Source organism: Eriocheir sinensis, chromosome 70 (assembly GCF_024679095.1).
Source record: "Eriocheir sinensis breed Jianghai 21 chromosome 70, ASM2467909v1, whole genome shotgun sequence".
NCBI lineage: Eukaryota > Metazoa > Arthropoda > Malacostraca > Decapoda > Varunidae > Eriocheir > Eriocheir sinensis.
This window is the reverse complement of record NC_066578.1, coordinates 6,075,875-6,101,673: the sequence shown is the minus strand read 5'-3', so window position 1 is coordinate 6,101,673 and position 25,799 is coordinate 6,075,875. Positions and strand designations below refer to the sequence as shown.

General features: G+C 40.2%; 1 long non-coding RNA gene across 5 annotated transcripts in view; it reads left to right on the top strand.

The window, feature by feature from the left end:
- Positions 1–25,689, top strand: part of LOC126988783 (uncharacterized) — a 144,344-nt gene extending 118,655 nt beyond the window's left edge. For 2 of the 5 annotated variants that reach the window (XR_007742520.1, XR_007742521.1), the window contains one exon: positions 22,793–25,689. This is a non-coding gene — a long non-coding RNA (uncharacterized LOC126988783). The remainder of the gene's footprint in view (positions 1–22,792) is intronic. The other 3 variants (XR_007742525.1, XR_007742524.1, XR_007742523.1) reach the window with 3 other exon arrangements.
- The last annotated feature ends 110 nt before the right edge of the window (positions 25,690–25,799 follow it).

Sequence of the window (25,799 nt, the reverse complement as noted above, 5' to 3'; positions counted from 1 at the left end):
CCCAGACAACCCTCAACTTTATTTTGCCTTATTTCCCCTCACATAGACACTCGCCCATCCTTTTACCATTTGTCTTTTTCCTCCTCCTCCTCCTCTTTCTAATTTGCATTATATTCATTCTTTTCCTTTTCCTTTTCTCTCGTCTTCACTGGCTGTCAACACCACAATACCGCTGACAGATTGCAAACGCCTCTCTGACAACACTTACATATTTTTTTTTCATTAAGTTTATTCTCTCATGTGCATTGTGTTTCCTAAATCATATTCTTAACATTGATTTTTTCTTCTATCAGAGCAAGGAAAACGAGGGAGACAGATAGATAGGTAGTTAGATAGATATAGAGATAGATAGAAAGAAAATCATACCTATATTTGTTTAAAGCCGTATCCTCACTTGTTTTCTTTGTGTTTTCTATGTTCATTAAGGAGAGGTGGCATAGAGTTACATTTATATTTGTTTCATTATAGACAAATAATGAAAACTGGCTAACGAGTTCCGTAGAATTAGAATGGCCAAGCTATGCAACAGTTTATAAGAGAAATACCTTGGCTGTAAGCTATCTAATCTATCTAATATGGTCCAAAGCTTATATTTGTTTCATTATGATTAAGACTTGCGCAGATAATCAAAAATGGTTAACGAGTTCCGTAGAATTAAAATGGCCAAGCTATGCAACACTTTATAAGAGAAATACCTTGGCTGTAAACTATCTAATCTATCAAATATGGTCCAAAGCTTATATTTCTTTCATTATGATTAAGACTTGCACAAATAATGAAAAATAGTTAACGAGCTCCGTAGAATTAAAATGACCAAGCGATGCAACCGTTTATAAAAAAATCCTTTAGCTTGTAATCTATTTAACCTATCTAACATAGTCCTAAGCTGCATTACTTTACAAACACTCCTACAACTAGAGATGAGGCAAACTCTAATTGATTCTCTCTTTTGGCCATTCAAACTATTTTCTTTTCTTCTTCATTCCTCTTTTCTATTTTTTTATTTTATCTTCTTTTCGTATCAGCAGTATTAAGCGACCTTTTTTTTCCTTTTCCCTAAGCTGCTTTCGTTCCTGTAAAAAAATAGTATTGCTTTCTTTCATGATTTTTTTGGCTTTTTTAGCGTTGCATTTTTATAGGACTTCAATACATTACTTGCGTGCGGTTAGTTTTCTCGCGTTTTTTCATAACATTGGCTTTTTTTGCGTCGTGATTCTGAAGGGTTTAATACATTTTATCGGGCGTCGGGGTATTGAGATTCAGGAGGCTGGAGGCTGAGTGTCCCGTCCCTTGAGATGCTTCCTGTACTGTAAAATGCAAAAACAGAAGTGGTTGTCGAACTATTTTCATGAGATTACCGTATGTGGCCTTGTGATTCTGGGCTCAAGACATCCAAGTGGGTGCCTAACTCACTTGCTTTACTTCAAGATATTACTGTTCGTGGCGTTGTGCATCTACAAGGGTCAATAAATCCTTGCCGGCGCTAAGTTCAATCGCTTTTTTCAAGAGATTCCTGTTCATGGCGTTGTGCTTCTTCAGATCTCAATACATCCCTGCTGGCGGCTGTGTATTGAGATGCAGGAGGCTTGAGGCTGCGTGTTCCGGGTCGCTGCGCCTCGCCCACCGACACCCTGAGTCATGACCCAAATCCTCGCGTGTGCCAGACAAGCACTCTGAACCCTGGCGGCGGAGCAGGCATCAGGAGGCTCGGGGATCACATGGCCCATTTTCCTCGCCGCAAACCTTCCCTCCAGGTGGAATGAGTGCAGCGCTCCCGCCCCGCCTGATTGCCAGCTTCATATCGCATCACCCCGCCTTATCCTCCCGGCTCAGGTGGAAATGCCCGCACTGGCGATGAATATTTTTTCCCTGAGACTTTCCTCGTAAAAAAGTGAGGTTAGTTTTCTTTCCCAGGAGCAATGTGGTTTATACCTAAGGAAGTTGTCCCAGTTGACGCTCACCCAAAGAACGTATACTGATAAGGTTGTGTATTGTGAAAAGAATGATGATTCGTTGAAGAATGATAATGATAAGGCCCGAAGCAGGAGGAAAACTCTCTTGAAATTTGTTTTGCCCAATGTAAGAGGCGGAACTCACCCTAGAATTCCTTATCTTGTGGTCAATCTGGGAATCATCAGCGGCGAACGGCCAATAATTCGTAAACAATCACCCTTTCTTCTCATTATATTTATTTAATCCGTCTCATATGAATGTGGAAAAGCTCACATTCACACTTCCCACGATAGTATACCTTTGACAAGCGTGTGTGGGAAGGAGGCGAGGATGAATAGATATATATGAAGAGAGAGAGAGAGAGAGAGAGAGAGAGAGAGAGAGAGAGAGAGAGAGAGAGAGAGAGAGAGAGAGAGAGAGAGAGAGAAAAGGGACAGAAAGATTTATATGCAGCAAAAATGAGGATATTATCATGTATTATTATTCAACAAAGAAACATGTAGAAAAGCACATATTCTCGCTCACCGCCACAGCATACCTTTGACAAGCGTGTGTTGGGAGGGAGGGGGAGGATGAACAGAGAGATATATAGATAGATAGAGAGAGAGAGAGGAAGAAAAGGGCCAGAAAGAGATTTATATCCAGGAAAAGATGTGGATATTATCATTTGTCATCATTAAGCAAAGAAACATCATATTTTTGCTGTTCAAGAGAAGATGGCGCCACTATAAACACTTGCCTGCGCTATGACGGGCTGGGGCCAACTACCATCCAGGCCCCTCAAGCAAGCCAACCGGTACAATAAGCGGAGACGTAAAAAAAAAAAAAAAAATGTGTCAGTACATTCACGCTAATGACATGAATGACGTGAATTTGTATCTAAGATTTTGTTATCATAAAGGAAACAGCTCAAGGGAAAACAAGAGATAAAAACCCGCTAGTCACTGCCCCTATAAAAAATAGTTCAGAATTTAGATTAACAAAGCCAGGCATCATTAGCAGCTTGCCTTTGTTATGCTGTTCATCACGTTTTGGAACACTAACACAATCTTGGTAAAAAAAACTTTGACAGCGATCATTTTTATCCTTGTTGTAATTACCACAAGGATTTTTTTATACATTTATTCAGTGTTATTTTTTCATTAAGTTGCATTCGTATAGCATTTTGCGATGAGTTTTTTTTCAGTTTATTCAATGTTATTTCTTTATTAATTTGCATTCGTATACCATTTTGAGATGAGTTTTTTTATGGTCTGCTGAATTTCCGTCATAAAATTTACATCAAGGCCGGAGAAAAAAAGTTTGTCACAGCGCAGCACTCGCCTTCATTTACATGTTTCCAAGAAAACAACGCGGCGAGGAGTCTCACGAAGCCTCCACGCGTCCCGCTCTCCGTAAACATGCGCCCTTCAATAACTTTCCCTTCCTTTCTGAGTGGTTCAAAGCCGCTGTATCAGGTAGCCAGGCGGTCGTTCTTCTAAACTCATATTTCTATACATTCCTTATTTTACGTATTCAAAGGAGATTCAAATACCAGAAGTGCAAACTAGTATCAGACCTTTTCTCTCCCCTTCAATAACTTTACCTTCCTTTCTGGGTGCTTCAAAGTCTGTTTCAGGTAGCCAGGCGGTCTTTCTTTCTAAACTCATATTTCTGTACATTTCTTCTTATTTTACGTATTCAAAGGAGATGCAAATATTTCTCCCCTTCAATAACTTTACCTTCCTTTCTGGGTGCTTCAAAGTCTCTGTTTCAGGTAGCCAGGCGGTCTTTCTTCTAAACTCATATTTCTGTACATTTCTTCTTATTTTACGTATTCAAAGGAGATGCAAATATTAGAAGTGCAAGCGAATATCTAACCTTTTCTCTCCCCTTCAGTAACTTTCCCTTCCTTTCTGAGTGAGTAGCCAGGCACCCTTTCTTTCTAAACTCATATTTCTGTACATTTCTTCTTATTTTACGTATTCAAAGGAGATGCAAATATTAGAAGTGCAAGCGAATATCTAACCTTTTCTCTCCCCTTCAATAACTTTCCCTTCCTTTCTGAGTGGTTCAAAGCCGCTGTATCAGGTAGCCAGGCGGTCTTTCTAAACTCATTAATCTATAAGAGGGACCGGTCTAAGGGGGTGGGTTCAATGCCCTCTGTTTCCTTCTCTCAGTCTCCTCTATATTGAAATTTGTCCTGTCTTCTCTCTTTTCCATGGCTCGATGTTTTATATATCAGACAGATCAATCTACTTTCAAACGGTCTATCTTAGTTTGAATAATGCATGATTCTTTCTTACTCTCTCTCTCTCTCTCTCTCTCTCTCTCTCTCTCTCTCTCTCTCTCTCTCTCTCTCTCTCTCTCTCTCTCTATCTATCTCTCCATCTGATACTGACCTCTGTTTCGGCAACTCTATTCTCTTTTATAGGATTTTTATGTTTTTTATTTTTATTTTATTTTTACCCTTTAGCTTCTTCCTTTACTGATAAAAAAATATCTATCCATCCATCTATCTATCTACCTCTCTGGCTCAAATTATCTATCCATCCATCTATCTATCTACCTACGTCTCTGGCTCAAATTCTCTATCTATCCCTATCTCTCATTCCCTCACTCTGTCTATCCCATTTTCTCTGACCCTCATTCCCTTCCTCTCTCATTTGCTGTTGACCTAAGACTGCAGATCCCTCTCCGGGCTCAGCTGATGTTGTGATTGTCTCGTCGAGTGAATGCAGCGATAACACAATCACCGCTGTTTACATATCAAAGGGCGAGGAGCAGACACACGCTTGGCCGTACACGAGCTTCACCAAGGATACGCAGCCAAGGTGAAGGGAGAGAGAGAGAGAGAGAGAGAGAGAGAGAGAGAGAGAGAGAGAGAGAGAGAGAGAGAGAGAGAGAGAGAGAGAGAGAGAGAGAGAGAGAGAGAGAGAGAGAGAGAGAGAGAGAGAGAGAGAGAGAGAGAGAGAGAGAGAGAGAGAGAGAGAGAGAGAGAGAGAGAGAGAGAGAGAGAGAGAGAGAGAGAGAGAGAGAGAGAGAGAGAGAGAGAGAGAGAGAGAGAGAGAGAGAGAGAGAGAGAGAGAGAGAGAGAGAGAGAGATCAGTTCGGAAATGTCTTGAAATATACACACTAACTAACCAATGCATCTTATAACACACGATATGGACAGTGGAAGACCTTTTTTATGTATTTACTTGCTGCCCGTAGCGTCAGTCTTCTCTCTTGTGATGCCTGGTGGATGGCCCCGTCCGTTAGTAGCGCGGGCGGATATTATTTATAGTCGATGCCGTGATACATGACTCTTACTTGTCCCATGCTGCCCCAGGATCTCCTCTTGGCCTAAATCGCCGAAATGAGGGTAGATTGGTGATTTTGACAGCATGTGGGTAATCTTGCGACACTTTGCATTGGTAGAATATTGTATGTAGCTTGCGGTGGGACATTAACCCCTGCCCTCGAGTTTACTACGTTCACGCGGTGACCACATGACCACCACCTCCCCTGAACAAAAGACTTTAAGTATATCGAGTAAGCTGAGGGACTTGTCTTTCTCTTGAAATACGTAAGCTGAGTTAGAGAAGTCTTTTGGTAGAGTCGATAAGGCTGCCGAGGAAGGACGGAGCGAATGTTTTTTAGACGAATCCGAGAAATGCGAGACTGGCGAGCGTGCATTACTGAATAACGTTTCATTGATTGGATTCAGATTCGTACTGCTGTTAGGCGAAAATATAAACGTGTTAGCAAGAAAAGATACAGAAGCGTGATTGTAGATTACTAACAAGACAGAATAATATAATGTACAGAGGTCATACGGAGCTTAACATGTATTTCTGAGTTACATAATTAAAGAGGAAAGATATATAATGTAGAATGATAAGAACTCAACGAAAGGCAAAAAAAGGATATAGAGTTAGTTGTGGTGACGGTGATGGTGGTGATGGAAGTGGTGGTTGTGGTGATGTGGTTGGTAGCGTGGTGTTGGTTGTGGTGATGGCTTGTGTGGTATGGTGTGGTTGTGGTGGTGGTGGTTGTGGTGATGAGATGGTGTGACTGGTGTTTATTTTATTTTTGCTTCGTTTCAGATATTAGCGATTACGTTATTGCTGTTATTTTTTTTTTGTTGTTTTATTTATCTGATGTTATTGTTACGTGTTTTATCATTATCACTGTTGTTCTTTTCGTTGTTATAATTGTTGTTGGTTGTGGTGGTAGTGATGGTGGTGGTAGTGGTGGTGTAGGTATAGATGTGATTTTGTTTGTTTGTTTGGTATTTAAGCGTTATTTTATTCACCACAAACATTTTTTTCTCAAGCTGATTTCATTTTCTCATTTCTCCAATATTGCTTTTAGTTTACGATCAGCTCAGAAACAAACCTTCAGCAAACCCGCCCGGTAATACTGTATTCGCGAACCGGCTTTCATCTTCCTCGCCTTCCTTCGCTGCTCCTTTCCCGATCTTGCTGCACTCCCGCTCCTCCGCCCTGCTCGCCTTTCCCGGACCGTCAGCCGTCACGCATAATTCACTTCTGAAAGGCACGGAGAGGCGATAGACCCGCGCCCAATACCTGGAAGCACCACAGATAGCAGAGAGGTTGACTAAGACCTTGAGTGGGAGAGGCAGAGTCGATGCGAGTGAGACATAGCCGCACGAGGGATGCATGCGAGGTTGTTTGGTTGGAGCGAAGCAAGTATTGGACGAGAAGCGAGGTAATGAAATAGAGAGAGATCCTGCACTACTAACAAGGAAGATGATATGAGAGAAAGGCTTCGTAGCGTATTGACAAGGCAAAATAAGATAACGGAGTCTTGCAGTTCTAACACGGGACGAGAGGAAATACAATATGATCTGAAGAGTCGTAGTTTACTTACAAGACAAAATTGTATGATGCAAGGAGGTCATACGGAGCTTAACATGTATTTGTGAGTTACATAAAGAAAAAGGAAAGATATATAATGTAGAATAATAAGAACTCAACGAGAGGCAAGCTAATGATATAAAGAGTTTGTACAGTACTTAACAAACATTTCTGAGTTACATAAAGGAAAAAGAATTATAAAGTGAATGTAGAGATGTAGAAAGTCCATGGGGTCCTAACATCAATTTCTGAGCTACGTAAAGAAAGAGAGAAAGGAATACAACGTAAAATAAATGTCTTTGGTCGAGGTTTAGGAGGTTGAAGGCTTCTGGTCAAGGCTTTTGGTTATGATAAAGACGTTCGCTTGATGTTGTGTCCAGTGGAGAGAGTTAGGGAGGATGACCCGTAACTTTAGATTCAGCAAGGATCCGATTACCATATTAAGCCTTGGTATAGCCCGTTGTGTAAGTTGATTCTCTGTCTGTATCTGTCTGTCTGTCTGTTTCTGTCCCTGTGTCTCTGTCTATCTGTATTTATCTGTCTATTTATCTATCTATTTATCTATTCATTCATCTCTATCTGTCTTTTTTTTTCCTTTTTTTTTCTTTCTTTCTGTCTGTCTGTCTTTCTTTCTTTCTTTCTTTCTTTTTTCTTTCTTTCCCTCACACACACACACACACACACACACACACACACACACACACACACACACACACACACACACACCTACGCATAGAGAACCTTTCATCTTCACTCCCTGGTCCTGACGGTCTATCCGAACCGTAATAAAATAAGGCCGGGCATTCCTGAAGGGTGACTGACATACAGCTGGCGCGGGCTTGTTGGGAGTCTCATTTTTAGCCTTTTTTTATGAGGTCTGGTCTATCTATTTCCATTTTTGACGTCTCAGAGCAAAGCTTTTTATCCTGGCAATAAATGGATGCTTATTCACATTACTAAACTGATCCTCCGATGTAATATAAGGAAATTTAATGGAAAAAACGTCTCAAATTCAGGTTTTTCATTGTGACAGCGAATATAAAAACGTATTCGCATTGCTAAACTGATCCTCTGATGTGATATAAGGAAATTTAATGGAAAAAACGTCTCAAATTCAGGTTTTTCATTGTGACAGCGAATATAAAAACGTATTCGCATTACTAAACTGATCCTCCGATGTAATATAAGGAAATTTAATGGAAAAAACGTCGCAAATTCAGCTTTTTCATGGTGACAGCGAGTCTAACAACATATTCACATTGCTAAACTGATCCTCCAATGTGATATAAGGAAATTTAATGGAAAAAACGTCGCAAATTCAGGATTTCTAGTGTGACTGCGAAGATACAAACATATTCACATTACTTAACTGATCCTCCGATGTAATATTAGTAAATTTAACAGAGAAAAAACGTCTCAAATTCAGGTCTTTCATGGTGACAGCGAATCTAACAACATATTCACATTGCTAAACTGATCCTCCGATGTGATATAAGGAAATTTAATGGAAAAAACGTCTCAAATTCAGGTTTTTCATTGTGACAGCGAATATAAAAACGTATTTGCATTGCTAAACTGATCCTCTGATGTAATATAAGGAAGTTAAATAGAAAAAGCGTCTCAAATTCAGGTCTTTCATTGTGACAGCGAATATGAAAAACGTATTCACTTTGCTAAACTGATCCTCTGATGTAATATAAGGAAGTTAAATAGAAAAAACGTCTCAAATTCAGGTTTTTCATTGTGACAGCGAATATAAAAACGTATTCGCATTGCTAAACTGATCCTCCGATGTAATATTAGTAAATTTAACAGAGAAAAAACGTCTTAAATTCAGGTCTTTCATGGTGACAGCGAATCTAACAACATATTCACATTGCTAAACTGATCCTGCGATGTAATATAAGGAAGTTAAATAGAAAAAGCGTCTCAAATTCAGGTCTTTCATGGTGACAGCGAATCTAACAACATATTAACATTGCTAAACTGATCTCCGATGTAATATAAGGAAATTTAATGGAAAAAACGTCTCAAATTCAGGTTTTTCATGGTGACAGCGAATTTAAAAACGCTTACACATTATGAAACTAATCCTTTAATGCAATATTTTTTTACAGTTAACAGCCCAAAGGCAAAAGAAAAAAAAACAATGATAAAAATCCCGCAAATTCAGGTTTTTCATTGTGACAGCGAATATAAAAACGCATTCAAATTACTAAACTAATCCTTTGATGCAATATCTTTTTTTACGGTAAAGCAGCTCAAAGGCAGGAAAATAAAGAAAACAATAATTAAAAAAGCCCGCTAATCACTGCTCCTATAAAAAAAGAATTAAGAGGAGTGGCCAAAAGTGACGTCAATTTCGTGAGGCGATTAGTCCTGATACACTCCTCTTGAAATATGATGAAATTTGATGAAAAAATAGTCTCAAAATTGTGGCTTCCAGTATAACAGCGAATATATATAAACACATTCACATCACTAAACTGATCTTTTGAAGTACTGCAATGAAATTTGATGTAAAAATAGTCTCAAAATTATGGCTTCCAGTATAACAGCGAATATATATAAACACATTCACATCACTAAACTGATCTTTTGAAGCACTGCAATGAAATTTGATGTAAAAATAGTCTCAAAATTATGGCTTCCAGTATAACAGCGAATATATATAAACACATTCACATCACTAAACTGATCTGAAACTGCAATGAAATTTAATGAAAAAAATGTCTCAGGTTAAACTCTCCATTCTAACAATAAATATAAAAACACACTCACGTTATGGATCTCGATTCTTCGATGTAATGCAATGAAATATGATAAAAAAAAATATCAGTGAGGCTTTTTATTCTAGCAGCAAATATAAAAATACATTCAGGTTATTAAACTGATCCTTTGATGCAAGACAATGGAGTTTAATAAAAAAATGTCAAAACCAGACTTTTCATTCTAACAGCAAGCATAAAAACGTATTTACATTACTGAACTGATGCCTTGAAGTAATACAATGAAATCTAAAAAAAAAAAAATACTGTGGGAATTAGGCTTCTGATTCTAAAAGTAAATATATAAACGTATTAACATTACTGAACTGATGCCCTTGAAGTAATACAATGAAATCTAAAAAAAAAAAAATACTGTGGGAATTAGGCTTCTGATTCTAAAAGTAAATATATAAACGTATTTACATTACTGAACTTATGCCTTTGAAGTAATACAATGAAATCTAAAAAAAAAAAAAATACTGTGTGAATTAGGCTTCTGATTCTAAAAGTAAATATATAAACGTATTTACATTATTGAAATGACACAAATTAAATAAGAACAATGTCATAATCACGTTTCACATTCCAACAGCAAATAATTAAACACAACCGCATTATGAAACTGATTTCTTAATGTAATACAACGAAATGTAATACGTGTTATCTTTTACATCTCAAATCCAAGCTTTTCACTCTAACAAAATATACAAAAAAACACACACATTAAGAAATTGATCCTTTAATGTAATACAACGAAATGTAATACAATCTCTTACGTCTCAAATCCAAGCTTAGCAATCTAACAAAATATACAAAAAACAATACATATTAAGAAATTGATCCTTTAATGTAATACAACATGTAATACAATCTTTTACGTCTCAAATCCAAGCTTAGCAATCTAACAAAATATACAAAAAACAATACACTTTAAGAAATTGCTCCCTTAATGTAATACAACGACATGTATTACAATTTCCTACCGTCTCAATACCACGCTTTTCATTCTAACAACATACAGGAAACTGATCTTTTGATGTAATACAATTGGTTCAGGATTTGTGTCAGGAGGATTTGTGTGCAGAGATAAAGTGTGTGTGTGTGTGTGTGTGTGTGTGTGTGTGTGTGTGTGGGTGGGTGGGTGTGGGTGTGGGTGGGTGGGTGGACGCCGCTATTCAAGTTCTCGTCCCAGTTCAATCACGCCCTGAAACCGAACTCTCGTGGATGGATGCAAACCCGCGTAAAGGGGATCAAAGAATGTCCAAAGCGGCTCCTGAAACCTCGATAAAGGCCGCGCTGTGATATGGTTTCGTCTGTTTATGTTATTAGCGGGAAAGATGGTGTTTATATTATACCATTCCCAGAAATATGATGGTTATGTTACCTATACTATCAGAGGGAAGGTAGATGCTGTTTAAAGTATCTGTACTGTTATCGAGAATGTTCATATCACTTATATTAACACAGGGAAAGATGATGGTTCCGTTACTTATACCATCAGCGGGAAGGTAGATGCTGTTTAAACTATCTATACTGTTAGTCAAAATGTTTATATCATTTATACTCTCACCGGGAAAGATGATGGTGTTTAAACTACTTATACTGTCAGCGAGAATGTTTATATCACCTATATTAACACCGGGAAAGAAGATGCTGTTTATAGTACTTATGCTATCATCGGGAAAATAAATCCTGTCTGGGTAAACGTGTTCCATTCAGAGTAAAAGGATCTAAAACCACAACAAGTCTCTCTATGGCTTCGTTGGGGTTATAGGACTGAAAGAGGGTCATGTGTTCCTGCTGGGTCGTCAAATCCATCTAGGGCAGAAATGAGTGAAGTCTGAAACGAAACTGATAACAGAAACAAAAGGGAGACAATATTACCCTGAAACGAATTGACTCTATAGCTTTGGAAGGGTTGTGTTGATAGAAAGATTGGAGGAGAAGGAAAAGCACTGGACAGTAACATAAATAAGCGTACAAAAATTGGAAGAATAGCTAGTTAATGTAATACGAAACTAAACAAGGACAATGGTAGCAGAAGGGGGAATAGAGAGATGATGAGGAATGAAGGAATAAAGGAAGGGCTGATAAATGAAGAGGCAGAATAGAAAATTGATTAAGCAGAAGGGAAAGGTGTATCAGAGAGAGAGAGAGAGGGAGAGGGAGAGGGAGAGGGAGAGAGACAGAGACAGACAAAGAGACGGAGACAGAGAGAGAGAGAGAGAGAGAGAGAGAGAGAGAGAGAGAGAGAGAGAGAGAGAGAGAGAGAGAGAGAGACAAAGAAAGAGAGAGAGAAGGAGAGAGAGAAAGAGATGGACCATTACCACCCCGCGAAGTTCCGATCTTTGTGAGGAGAAAAGAGCCGATGAAAGGCAAGTTCTGGGTGGAAGGAGACTTGCGTTGGCTGCCGCGTCTGAAGAAGAGCGGTCAAGGGGAACATAAGGAGAGGAAAGGGAAGAATGACTGTCACGGAGAAACATAGGAAGGAAAAATTGTTATCGGGTACATAGGAAGGAGAGAAGGTAGTGTGGTCGTGAAGGAGAACATAGAGGAAAAATACATGTCGTGTCTAAGGAAAGAAAGATTAGGAAGTACATAGGTAGGACTAAATGCCTTGTCACAGGTAAATCGGTGAACGGGAAGTCATATACAGGAATGAATGTTGTGTTTGAGGAAGTGAAGTAAAGGGAAGCATAGGGAACAATGAATCTAGTGTCTTATTTAGGGAGGATAAGGAATAAGAAGGGGATGAATTAATCTCGTGAGAGGGAACATTAGAAGCCATGAATTTCGCGTTTAAAGAAAGGAAATCAAGAATGAACTTAGTGAGGAATGAATATAAATTGAAAGTGACTGTTGATCGTTTAATATGTTCGATAAGTCTGTGAATAGATAGGAATGAATGTCGTGTCTTATAAAAGGAGAATAAGGAATAAAAAGAGAAGGAAGGAATGTCGTGAGAGGGAACATTAGGAGGCATGAATTTCGCGTTTAAAGAAAGGAAATCAAGAATGAACTTAGTGAGGAATGAATATAAATTGAAAGTGGCTGTTGATCGTTTAATGTCCTCGATAAGTCTGTGAATAGATACATTAAAACACCTCTTTGGATTCTTTTTGTGAGCAGCGAGTAGCGGGCCTTTTTTTTATTATTGTTTACTTTTTATTGTGCCCTTGAGCTGTCTCCTTTGTTGTAAAAAAAATAATAAGTGTTTGAACTGATGCCCTTAAGATACCCCCTAAAATAAGCTATCTAAGGACTTGAATTTCCTTTCCCTGTACCTCCTTAGTGTTGAAACGTAAAGGCTGTCAGAGAGATGGAGTTGAAACACTTAACCCACACATCTTAGCCAAGACATTTATATCTTAAGATCAAACACTCTCTCCTGCTCGTATTTCGACTCTTTTCCTTTCGTCTTTTTCCTTCCACTTTCGTTTCTCTCTCATTTATTTTTCCTTCCTTAACTCTTTCGTCTATTTCCTTCCCTTTTCCTTCCTTTCTCTCTTATTCTTCTTTCCTTCCTTCCCTATTTCGCCTTTTTCCTTCCCCTTTCCTTTCTCCCTCATTCATTTTTCCTTCCTTCCCTCTTTCGTATTTTCCTTCCCTTTTCCTTTCTCTCTCATTCGTCTTTCCTTCCTTCCCTCTTTCGTATTTTCCTTCCCTTTTCCTTTCTCTCTCATTCGTCTTTCCTTCCTTCCCTATTTCGTCTTTTCCTTCCCTTTTCCTTTCTCTCTCATTCGTCTTTCCTTCCTTCCCTATTTCGTCTTTTCCTTCCCTTTTCCTTTCTCTCTCATTCGTCTTTCCTTCCTTCCCCTTTCCTTTCTTTCTCTTTCTCTTACTTCCTATCTTCCTTCTTTCGTTTTTTCTTCAATCACTTTCTCTCTTTCCCTTTCCTTTACTTCTCCTTTCTCCTTCTTCTCATCTTTCCTCTCTTCTTCTTGTTCTAATCCCTTTCCTTCCCTTTCCTTTCTCCTTTATTCATATTTCTTAACTTCTCTCTTTCGTGCTTCAACTTCAAGCACTTTTATTCTTCCTTTCCTTTCCCTTTCTCCCTCATTCGTCTTTCCTTCCTTCCCTCTTTCGTATTTTTCCTTCCCCTTTCCTTTCTCTTCCTTTCTCATACTTGCTATCTCCTCTCTTTCGTCTTTTACTTCAATCACTTTCTCTCACTCCTTTTCCTTCACTTCTCCTTTATCTGTATTCTCATCCTTCCTCTTTGGTCTTATTGTTATTCTCCATTCTTTACTTTCCCTTTCCTTTCTCTTCATCCTTTCTCTTCCCCTTTCCTTCATCTCTCCTTTCTCCTTCTTCCTATCCTTGCTCTCTGGTCCCCTTGCCCTTCCCTCCTTCACACTGAACAAACCAGAACCCTCCACACGCAAGGGTCAGGCAGAATTTTATGCAAAGTTTGGACAGAACTCTCGTGTATGTTCGCGTGTGTGTGTGTGTGCGTGTGTGTGTGTGTGCCTCGGGCTCTTGATATTATCCAATGCTCTGTGTGCTTGGGAGGGAAAGGGGGAGAGAGAGAGAGAGAGAGAGAGAGAGAGAGAGAGAGAGAGAGAGAGAGAGAGAGAGAGAGAGAGAGAGAGAGAGAGAGAGAGAGAGAGAGAGAGAGAGAGAGAGAGAGAGAGAGAGAGAGAGAGAGAGAGAAGAAATCAGACAGGCTAACAGACAGACAGACAGACAACCAAATATATAGATAAATAGATATATAGATAGAAAGAGAGAAAGACAGACAGACAGACAGGTATACTAGACACACAAGCGGACTTACAGACACAAATATATAGATCGATAAATTGATAAACAGACCAGACAGACACACACCAACAGCCTGAGACAGAGTAACACACACAAACAGGCGCGGACCTAAACTAACAGCCCACCAGACAGACGTATCCTCGGGTAAACACACACACACACACACACACACACACACACACACACACACACACACACACACACACACACACACACAGGTAGTACACCTGACTTCATCTTACCTTGTCTGGCGCCTGGCCGGGAGGGGTTCGGCCTGACCAGGTGTTCGCGTGGTAACTTCTGATCACGGAGGAGTGTCTTGATGGGTGAAGGTTTGGTTGTGATTTAGTGATAATATGCAAACACACACACACACACACACACACACACACACACACACACACACACACACACACACACACACACACACACACACACACACACACACACACACACACACACACACACACACACACAAACACACACACTCAGTCTCATTAACAAAAAAATATATATATTTCCTATAATGCGTACGTGATTGTGCTGAGCGAAATTACAAATCAAGTATTGTTTGCCGCTGACAGACATTGTTATATTACACCCTCGAGCGCTAATCAACATTACCTGGCCGGCATCACACCTGACATTCCGTCCAGGTGAGTGCGTGCAGGTGGGCGGAGGAAATAGGCGGCCTGAAGGAACGCGACCAGCGCCTCACGGAATGATCACCTTGACGACTCAATTTTCTTGTTTTGTTTTTGGGGCCAGTTCCACAGATCCCCATGACGGGTTAGTAAGCTCCCAAACCAATACCAGAGCCTTCGAAATTTCCTTGTATAGTGTCTGGTGTTTATATTTAAGTTCACAAATTTGATGAAACTATACGGGAAAAGTCTTGTGTATTTAGTGTGGCATCGAAGACCTCACCGTTTTGGATTGTATGGGATTCTATAGCTTGGTTCGGGCTGTTACGAAGACACTGCGTTAGACTGTGAAACCAGCTCTTTGTGTGTGTATTTTAAGAAATGTATGACCCTCCCCTTCTGTCCCTCCATCTCTGTAGTCTTATATATTATCTCGTCCTCTTCCTCCTTCGCTCTTTCATCGCTTTCACTTATATTTTCTCCTTCTCGGCGTCTACATAAAAAATAGCAAGTCGAGGATATGTCAGCAACATTAGTACGTAGCAGGACAAAGTAGTTTATATAGCATTACTGGTGTCGTGAAAACTTGATACCCAATTAAAACTTCCGTCAGTGAGATCTATGAATATACCTACACCGTCGCAAGAAGCTTCATATATATCTATTTATTTATTTATTTATTTATTTATTTATTTATCATTTAGAAAGGTGTTATCTAGTTAGAAGTTTCCCCTGTATCAATCAATTAATGGGGGCATACGACTGGGGACGCGTTGCCTCGCCCACCCTACGACACCAAGCACGGGAGTCCATCCTGGCAAGTTCCCATGCAGGCCCCTTCCCATCCTGAGTACCTCCCAGTAGGATCTATCGACCTGCTCAAGCCACGAAATCCGTTGGGCTCCCCTTGGCCTCCTCTACACAGGGCTGTCTCTTACATGGACAACCCGGTGAGAAGGGTCGGCTCCTGGGTAGCGTGCCACGTGCCCGTATAGCCGGAGTTGGCGTTGACTGGCTATGCGGATAATATATGTCGAAGCAGTCTCACGGAGTATTCGCTGGTGTGACAGTCACTCCAGAGATATCCCATGATTCTGCACCTCTCCTCCCGAAATTGACCCCTCTTTCGGCCACCTCTTTGGATTCTTTTTAGGAGCAGGGAGTAGCGGGCTTTTTTTTTTTTATTATTGTTTCCTTTTTTTGTGCCCCTGAGCTGTCTCTTTTGTTGTAAAAAATAATATAGTCTATAAACATACCTACACGATCCTCAGAAGAACAATTTTATATATGTTAGGCGACTAGACCTGTACCATCGACACAAACTTGAATACCTTGTGTACGTGCCTAATCAACAGTACAGCAGATGAGGTCTTAAAATCAATCTCAGTACTAATCAATTTAAAAAGCCAACCTCCGCTGTTTGCCTCGGGAACTTAGCGTCCGAGATAAGACTAGACTTGTACCATCGACACAGACTTGAAAACCTTAAACATACCTAATCAACAGTTCAGCAGATGAGGTCTTGAAATCAATTTCTGCACTAATCAATATAAACAATACATATTATCGAGAGGAAAGTATATATATTGAACGCCAACCTCCGCCGTCTGCCTCGGGAACTTAGCGTCCGAGATAAGCTCCCAAAGTCTGTCATAAGTTGCTGCTGCCGTTATTACGAAGACGAGCCACTCCGCGCAAACTATAATGGCTTGCTGTGTTTTGGTGTGCTGGACCTAAGGCGACACTGATACCGGGTAACTTTCTGGATCCTCTTTGTCTCAGTTCCGAATGCTTGGGTTTGCGTCTCAGAAACATTGGAGGATTTCGATGTTGCGCCTCCCCCCCCCCCCCCCCTACACACACACACACACACACACACCTACATACGGATTTTTTGTTGTTTTCTTGCATTTTTCCCCTGATCTGCTTCCCATGCTGTAAACACACACACATACACACACACACACACACTCACATCTAACCCTACATACGGATATTATTTTGTTGTTTTCTTGTATTTTTTTCCCTTCATCTACTTCCCATGCTGTAAACACACACACAAACACACTCCCACCTATACCCCCTTCCCACTCCCACCAGCTACCAGCACACTGACTCCAGGACCCCACCCACCCACACACACACACACATCTCCCCTCCTACAAACGGATTTTTCTTGTTGCTTTCTTTTTTTTTGCCGTTAATCTAGTTCCCTTACTGTTAACACACACACAAACACACTCACACCTATACCCCCTCCCCACTCCCACCAGCCACACACACATTGACTCCAGGACACATACACACATTACCATCAGGTTTTAAGCTCAGTTGACGCACCTAACCTACACAGCCACCCCTCGGTCGTTCAATGGATCGTGCTGCCCGGCCCTGGGTTCATTACGCGGCGATGGAGCTCATGGTTTATGTGGATTTAGGATATGTGGATTTGTTGCTCAGTTGAAAGAGATAACAGAAACAGGAGATAGAGATAGATGTATAGATAGATAGATAGTTAGATAGATATAGAGAGAGTGTTATGCTTCCCCCTTTCAAAACAGAGATTATCATAGTATTACATGGGGTTAGAAGTTAGTCACAGTGTATCTCTTTTATCTTCTTCTCTCTCTCTCTCTCTCTCTCTCTCTCTCTCTCTCTTCGGTTGCCATGTCACGTAACTGTTTTTTGATGATGCAAGGTTTTCATCTGACTATTTTATTGGGAGTAAATAAAAGTTGGATGCAAAACAATACACAACACACACACACACACACACACACACACACACACACACACACACACACACACACACACACACACACACACACACAGACACACACGCACGCGCCCTTCCCAACCCCAGCCCACACACACACACACACACACACACACACACACACACACACACACACACACACACACACACACACACACACGAGCTCAACCACCTATCGTGACCATGAATCCCAAACCTTACTACATACCATCACGATTCCCCCAGAAACCCTAACTGACCCCGGCCCGGAAAATAACCCCCACGTAACGAACTTAACAGCGACCCTCACATGCCTGACACATAAACCTTCATCCTTCACGCCGCCCGGGTAATATCAGCCACTCCCTCCGTCTTGTCGCTCGTCCGCACGGGGGAAGAATTGTGTTAGCGCGTGGCCCTCTGATTATGTTCTTGGGGGGTGGTTGAGAGTGTGTGTAATGAAGAGAGAAAAAGTGTATGTGTTTTTGTTCTTTTTTCTCTTTCACGACTTTTTTTTCTCATAATCCGTTTGATGGTCGAGCACTTCATGTTTTTTTTCTGTATGTATTAAACTGTCAAACTATCTATCGCTGAGTCACATGTAACTCATTCAATAAATCTATCTATCTATATTTATCTACCGGTCTATATATCAGTTTATCTATTTATCTCTCAATCTATCTGGCCAACTGTGTGTGTGTGCTTCTGTGTGTGTGTGTGTGTGTGTGTGTGTGTGTGTGTGTGTGTGTGTGTGTGTGTGTGGGTGTGTGAGGGAAGGGGGTTGCATTCTTTAAACATCATTCATTTAAGAACTCTATTGTCTTGTGATATATCGTCGGTGCTTCACAATACGATAGGTTACAAGTGAACTGAAGGTCGATAAACAGCTCGTAACTCATCTCAACGAAAAAAAATAAGTATAAAAAAGGGAAAGAAGAAAAAGAGTGATAGAAGAGGGCGAAAAAAAAGATGAAAAAAAAATGGGTAAGAAATCTAGTCGCCTTACGAAATCAAATACTGTTGTTTATTTTCTAGTAGTGGTACGGGAATGTTTTACAGAGATTATTATAAGATTCGATGGCGTTATTAAGTAAGTCACAGTATATCTCTTTTATCTTATTTTCCTTACTCTCTCTCTCTCTCTCTCTCTCTCTCTCTCTCTGTCTCTCTCTCTCTTCTCTTCTCTCTCTTCTCTCTCTCTTAATGGCGTAAAATCCCAACTAGATATCAAGTTTCCCGTCACTACAACACCACATTATATCTTTCCCTCTTTCATCACTCACTTGGGATTGGAATGTATTAGGCAAGAGTCGTAGGTACCTGGAAACACGTTCACCGGGTCATTGCGGGAGCTTATTTATTATCATTATAAATACAAAAGAATATAATGTAAGGAGGGTTCAGTGTGCTCATCCTAATCTATATGAGCGTCTGCAAACTCATGGCCTATAACATCATTCAAAGTTGAGTTACTGCTTATTAAGGAAAATCAACAGAACACCTCTCCTCCCGAAATTAACTCCTCTTTCGGCCACCTCTTTTGATTCTTGTTAGGAGCAGCGAGTAGCGGGCTTTTTTTTTATTATTGTTTCCTTTTTTGGTGCCTTTGAGCTGCCTCCTTTGTTGTAAAAAATAAAGCGAGCTGTTTTTCGCCTGCTTTTTTTTTTTTTAGATTTCCTTCCTTAAGTGTTCTGTTACTGTTCTTAATCTTATGCTGCTTCCTTTACTGTAAGAAATGCCGTATAATTATTCCTGTCTTAATCCTGTTTTTTTGTGTGTGTTTTCGTTTTTAATCGCACATAACGACGCTTGAATCCTCTACCTTAGATTCGGACCTTCCTCCCTAAGTCTCTCACTATTTTTACCCTTGAGCTGTCTCCTTTACTCTAAAAATGCCGTATAATCATTCATGTTTTTACCCTGTTATTTTTTGCCTTTCCAACGGTGAGTAACAGCGCTTAGATACCCCCATTAGATTCAGACCTTCCTCCCTAAGTCTCTCACTATTTTTACCCTTGAGCTGCTTCCTATACTGTAAAAATGCCGTATAATCATTCCTGTTTTTACCCTGTTAATTTTTGTTTGTTCACAGGTACGTAACGGTGCTCAGATTCCCCACATTAGATTCAGACCTTCCTCCCTAAGTCTCTCACTATGTTTACCATTGGGCTGCCTCCTATACTATAAAAATACCGTATAATTATTCCTATTTTTACCTACTATTTTTTTGCTCTTTCAACGGTCAGTAACAGCGCTTAGATACCCCCATTAGATTCAGACCTTCCTCCCTAAGTCTCTCACTATTTTTACCCTTGAGCTGCTTCCTATACTGTAAAAATGCAGTATAATCATTCCTGTTTTTACCCTGCTATTATTTTGCTTTTTCAGCGGGACGTAACGGTGCTCAGATCCCTCACATTAAATTCAGACCTTCCTCCCTAAGTCTCTCATTATTAGTTTTACCCTTGAGCTGCCTCCTATACTATAAAAAACCCGCCTTACGATTCTTCTTGTCTATACCTTGATCCGAAGACATCACTCGGGTTCGTAAAAGCACACAAACACACCCACACCCACCCACACCATTACATTTACAGTGCTGCAATCACATATCAGAGTACAAACGCCTACGTGAAACATATTATGAAAACCTGTGACCTTTTAACATATGGGTGGCTTTCAAAAAACATACCATTGTAAGAGCCATAGTGTTGCCTCCCACGAAAGTAACTATTTTTTTGTTCTAATCGTGTGTTAGTGTATATATAGGCTTGGAAATGTGATGCAAGATAATCGCAATATGGAAAAATAAACTCAACTATCAATGCTTAAGAAAGTCTGAATGTATATAAAAGTGTGTTGTTGGTATTCTCTCAAAAGTGTAGTTTATGATTGGTAAGTTAAGTATGTTGGTGTTTTCTCTAAGTAAAGTATGTTGGTGTTTTCTCTAAGTAAAGTATGTTGGTGTTCTCTCTTAGTAAAGTATGTTGGTGTTTTCTCTAAGTAAAGTATGTTGGTGTTTTCTCTAAGTAAAGTATGTTGGTGTTTTCTCTAAGTAAAGTATGTTGGTGTTTTCCCTTAAGTAAAGTATGTTGATGTTTTCTCTAAGTAAAGTATGTTGGTGTTTTCCCTTAAGTAAAGTATGTTGGTGTTTTCTCTAAGTAAAGTATGTTGGTGTTTTCCCTAAGTAAAGTATGTTGGTGTTTTCTCTAAGTAAAGTATGTTGGTGTTTTCTCTAAGTAAAGTATGTTGGTGTTTCCCCTTAAGTAAAGTATGTTGGTGTTTTCTCTAAGTAAAGTATGTTGGTGTTTCCCCTTAAGTAAAGTATGTTGGTGTTTTCTCTAAGTAAAGTATGTTGATGTTTTCTCTAAGTAAAGTATGTTGGTGTTTTCCCTTAAGTAAAGTATGTTGTTGGCGTTTTCTCTAAAAGGAGGGGCAGCGAGTAAAGTCCCGTATATTTTTCCTTCCCCGCCATTGACAATTTCCAGAGATCATCGCAAGCAAGTCACGATTATCTTGTTTTCAAAAATCAGGCAAATCTCGGATAATCTCGTTATTATTTGGTCGTGATCCGCTTAAAAGATTACTGAGAGAGAGAGAGAGAGAGAGAGAGAGAGAGAGAGAGAGAGAGAGAGAGAGAGAGAGAGAGAGAGAGAGAGAGAGAGAGAGAGAGAGAGAGAGAGAGAGAGAGAGAGAGAGAGAGTTTATATTTCATTTAATTTCCTCTTTTAAAATGCTCATCCTTGCTTTGTGTTATATCCAAGGTAACCTACACACACACACACACACAAAGCAAACACTTCAAGGGCTTTCATATACGTTTTCAAATACCAGAACAAACTTACTAACGTCAATATGCGTTTTGAGCTCCACGCCATCGAACAAAAATGACGAAAATGGCAAAATCCAAATGTGGCGATGCAGGACAGACATCTATCTATCAACAAGTGGAGCCCTCTAGCTGAACGTGTCCCGGAGCTCATCACCGAGGCATTAGCCCTTGAACCGTTAAGGTCCTTACCCATCATAGGCTCACGGGCTAATGCGTCGGGATATAGACATCGGCTGGGGGTATTTGTCGAGCAGTCACATGGCCAAAGGGAAACTCTTATATATTGTCAATGCGAAAATGATCTGGTCCTTTCAGAATCACATTAATCGTTACCTTGTGGTGTTAAAAGGTAAATGAACGTACCCTCTGGAAAGTTTAGCAAATTTTATACTCTGGTACGTAAGGTATTCAGGAGCCATATGAACTGACCTAATCACTAAGGCAGGTTGTAACTTTTTTGTTGCCTGCTTTTCCGCGTTTCCATGCTCCCATATTTATTCTATACCAATTTCCTTCTACCCCCCTTCTCCTCCTCCTCACCATACTTATACTACTACTACTACTACTACTACTACTACTTTTACTACTACTACCATCACCATCACTACTATTACTGCTACTACTACTACTACTACTACAACAATATAAACATTTTTCTATACCAATTTCCTTCTAAAAGACGATAATATACTACTACTACTACTACTACTACTACTACTACTACTACTACTACTACTACTACTACTACTACTACTACTACTACTACTACTACTACTACTACTACTACTACTACTACTACTACTACTACTACTACTACTACTTCTATTCATCTTCCCATAAGTTTAGATTTTTATAAGTTGGCACCTGGCCCTCGTGTGGCGGTGGCAGCGGCAGAGGTTAACTACTACTACTACTACTACTACTACTACTATTCATCTTCCCATACGTTCAGGTTTTTATAAGTTGGTACCTGGGGAGCTAGGAGAAGGTAAACTGTGGTAAGCTGGAGCCTGCCCTTCCCTTACGTCCCAGGGTAATGAGTTCTCACCCACACCAGGCTCACGGGCTAATGGAACGGAGATAAGCACCGAGGTCACGCGCAGCCTTAGTCCATGCCCCAAACTTTACCTTTACTATGAATGTACGTATTTATATATGAATGTATGTGTGAATGCACGGATATCTGTGTACGTTTATGTGTTTTTCCATGTTTATATTTCCTTTATAACTTTCAGGTTGGTTGAGAAGCGGATCACCTTATGGGGAGGCGGTGGCTGAGTCGACAGCGTGACGGCGCCGCTTTCAGGACGACGCGAGTTCAATCCCCGCCCGGTGCCACCAAGCTGGGACTTTTCAGCCGCCGCCGAGTGGCTTAAAACTACCCACATGCTGTCCAGAAGACCACCTATCAACCCGGACTCTAGATTCTAGGATTAAAGATGAGCTCCGGGAGGGCAGAATGAGCCAATGCAAGATGGCGCCACTATAAAGACTGGCCTACGCCACAACGGGGTGGGCCATACCATCAGGCCCCTCCAAAAACTAGCCTACCGGTGCCACAGGCGAAGATGTAAAAAAGAATACCTCAATGCGTTCAGAGTCTTGCATAATCAAATAATCTTCAAACTGGACGATCGTTTTCTGAGAGATCATTCCGTAGAGACAAGTCATTATCTATCATTTTTGGAGTAAAGGAAGCAGCTCAAGGGTAGAAACAAATGAGAACAAAAAAGCCCGCCAATCACTGCTAATCACGATATTCTGAAATTTTGTGGCAATTTCAATGAGCAAGTAACTCTACGGGGGTCACCAATTACTATTCACTTGCACGGCGTCTTTTTTTTCTTTTTTTTTTACAGCACAGGAAACAACTTAAGGGAAACAAAAAGAAAGTGTAGAAAAAAAATCGATACTCCTTGCTCCGAAATATAAAAAGTAATGGAATCAAGTCATCACCAGCGGTAAAGGGAGGAGCTATGTGGCAGGTGTGTCGGCGCTATAAGCACCCGCGCTAGTGCAGTTCGGCGAAGCAAGGAGGGAGTTGGCGAGGCGTCGACCCGCTAAGACCTCCATGAATTTTTAATGTAAGGTGTCGAGGATGGGAGACGGATGGAGGCTCAGTATCCCTTGGAACGAGTTTAGAAGCTTTCTTGAGAGGTCTGGCAAGCTCCTGGACTGAGATTCTCCTTTAAGTATTTGCAGCTTGTTCTTTCAATCATAGAAATCAGAAAATATTACCAAAAGAAAAATTACAAGCAAACATACATATAGAGAGATAGGTAGATAGACAGATACAGATAGATAGATAGATAGATAGATACACTCATGAAAATTGCACACGAATATTGATAGATAGATAGATAGGTGGGTAGATAGAAAGTTAATTGACCACAGCGTACAGATATAACAAGAGAAACATATACCTTTTGTTTTTATTGAAATTCGAATTACATATTTTTTTGCAGTCTAAAGTTAATGCAATTCCCCGTACTAAACATTTTATTTTCAACCTTAAGTACATTGGCGACCTCACTCTCTCACAGATAAATAAACAAAACATCATAAATTACGTTACGAGTCATGAGTCGGCGCATTAGTGTTCATCGTAAGATCTATAATGCAAACGCCATTGGTCATCGTCGTTGTTATATATTTCTTGCCACTGTGCTTGGAGGTATTGATGTTATGTGTTACAAAGCATACGTTATTACATCTTGCCCGCCTGTACCCCTAATAACTGTTTTTAAGCACTTTTTTATATACTTTGCCCATAGGTTTCAGGTCAGGTCATATCCACGGTATCACAACCATATATATACAAAACGATGTAAGTGTTGCAATGATGAAAAACAGCCCTGGTAATAACATTGTCAAAACGTGAGGAATATAGATGAGAAAAGGTCATGCGGATAATAGCGTAAAAACATGTGCGGTATATAGCAGAATCCGAACAAAGGTTTAGGTGCAAAATATAATAGACCCCGAAATAGTATCATAACACTCACATACAGGGATGCCACGATATCGTACTCACCAAAACTAGATTTCCCCATTTCTAAAGCATAACGACTGCACAAAACCCTCTATAATTAACACTTTTGGCAATGAATATAAATCCCTATCGCTAGTTTTGTGGGTGAGACGGTTTATAGCCTGAAATCGCGGAAAATGAGAAGCTGAAAACGACAATCTGGCAACGTTCCTCACATATCCCCCCCACTACACGGCTTCACAGGATCCCATTTTAGTAACACTGCACCAATACTGTAAACCGATCCTGTTAACACTCGCATCTGACCCCAATACCCTGCCACAGATGATTCATTATTAGTAACACTGTATCGCCACTGTGACCCGAACCTCCTGAAAATGTACTTAATAATGTTGTTTTAACTTCGTTCAAACTTATTACAGTAATCATGAAATATATTATGAAGCTGAGTAAGTACTGATACGTGGTTTAGTGCTTTTTCAGTGGATTTTGTCGCTGCTTGAGGCGGTAATATGGTATTGGATGCTTTGTGTGACGATGGGACGTGCTCGTATCGCTATTCCTACCGTACTGATGCGCATACTTGAGAAAGGAGACTTAGCAGAGTAATGATTAGCGGGCTTTTTTGCTCCTTTTTTTTCACCTTGAGTTGCATCAGTTCAGTTCAGTAGTAGGCGTGGGATAAGCGTTGGTATCGGCTCCCACTAGGCTGTTTCTTTAGTTGTGCTGCAGTTCCTGTGTTTTTCTGTCTTGTTTTCCGGATAGTTTAATATATTCTTTTCTTTCTTGTATATCTTTGATTCTGCTATTATTTTTTCTGAGTTGTGAGAAGCTGATTGTAAGTTAAATGTGTTTCTTATATCTTCATAACCTGTACTTAACCTTAACTGTAAAAAAATAAAAATGAACACATATGAGCAAAAATGGCCCTAACTTGACCTTACGTGGGAAGTTCGGGGGGGGGGCAAGCCAACAGCGCGGTATAAGAGGCGGTGTTGTTAAGACTCCCCGGGCAGGGTACCGAAGGGGAGGCGGAGGGGGAGCAGGGTGACACAATATTATACCGTATGAGGAGTTATGAAGATAATATGGGCTGCTTTATGGCTTCTATGATGGCGTAAGGAAGTAAATAAAATATCAATAAATGTTCTGATGCTTTTTATTGGACACGTCCCCTGCTTGAGGCGGTAACATGGTACGGAATGCTCTATGTGACGTTGTGACGTTCTCGTGACGCTGTTCAAACCACA